Below are 1,775 nucleotides of genomic sequence, written 5' to 3'. Positions count from 1 at the left end.
CATATTAATCACTATAACTGGTCTAACAAAACAGAAACACATATTAAACACTTCTGCTGGTCTAACATAACAAAACAACATATTAATCACTATAACTGGTCTAACAAAACAGAAACACATATTAAACACTATAGCTGGTCTAACATAACAGAACAACATATTAATCATTATAACTGGTCTAACATAACAGAAACACATATTAAACACTATAGCTGGTCTAACATAACAGAACAACATATTAATCACTATAACTGGTCTAACATAACAGAAACACATATTAAACACTATAGCTGGTCTAACATAACAGAAACACATATTAATCACTATAACTGGTCTAACATAACAGAAACACATATTAAACACTTCTGCTGGTCTAACATAACAAAACAACATATTAATCACTATAACTGGTCTAACAAAACACCAGCTATAGTGTTTGATATGTGTTTCTGTTTTGTTAGACCAGTTTCTAACATAACAGAACAACATATTAATCACTATAACTGGTCTAACATAACAGAAACACATATTAAACACTATAACTGGTCTAACATAACAGAAACACATATTAAACACTATAGCTGGTCTAACATAACAGAACAACATATTAATCACTATAGCTGGTCTAACATAACAGAAACACATATTAAACACTATGGCTGATCTAATATAACAGAACAACATATTAATCACTATAACTGGTCTAACAAAACAGAAACACATATTAAACACTATGGCTGGTCTAATATAACAGAACAACATATTAATCACTATAACTTGTTTAACAAAACAGAAACACATATTAAACACTATTGCTGCGCTGTCTCAAAAGCATAAGACGTTAAACTCCGTAACTAGGTTAAGCTAACACCAGAACATGTTAAACACTAGCTGTCTCAAAGCATAAGACGTTAAACTCCGTAACTAGGTTAAGCTAACAGCTGAACATGTTAAACACTAGCTGTGATTAGAATTAGAAGATTGTATAATAATATTATTCTAACCATACAATATTTGACATATCTATTGCCGACGACGTCTTTCGCTCCATCCAGATCTCACCAGGCCGGCTGGGATACAACAAACATAGTAATGGTTGGAAAACTGTTTTTATAGGTCATTTGTTTCAACAATAGCTGCTATGGTATGAAAACCTATTAAAAAGTTTCGGCATGAAGAGCTCTAGATTGAGCATAACTCGTTGTCGGCAACTGATATGTCAAATATAGTGTTTGGAATACTATTATTATACACTCTTCTAATTCTTGAAAATCCCTAAAGGATTAGACATAGAATGCAGTGCTAAAAGTATAATAAGTCTAATACTAATATCTAATGACAAGTTTATTAATTATAACCATAATTCGCTAGCTTGTAAAAGGCGTTCACATCATAAAAAATTTAGTTGTAACAAATGGTTAATATAAAAAGTGTTCCAACCATTACTGTGTTGGTTGTGTCCCAGCAGGTCTGTTGAGCTGTGAATTGAGCAAAACATATCGTCGGCTATGAATATGGCAAATATATTGTGGTTGAAACACTATTATTATACAATGTTTTAATTATTGAAAATCCCTAAGAAACTGATAGAGAATGCAGTGTTAAAAATATAGTAGGCGTAATACTAACGTCTAATGACAATTAGATTAATGTCTTAACAATCCGCGCAATGTGGGGTGGGGAACCATCTTGCATAAAGACTGTTTAATTCGAATCTCCTTTTCTCTAAAGTTCAAGAACTATAACATGTTCCAGCTTACGTCAACAACCGATCC

The sequence above is a fragment of the Limulus polyphemus genome, unplaced genomic scaffold (assembly GCF_000517525.1).
Source record: "Limulus polyphemus unplaced genomic scaffold, Limulus_polyphemus-2.1.2 Scaffold6194, whole genome shotgun sequence".
Classification (NCBI taxonomy): Eukaryota; Metazoa; Arthropoda; class Merostomata; order Xiphosura; family Limulidae; genus Limulus; species Limulus polyphemus.
This window is presented reverse-complemented; position numbering follows the sequence as displayed.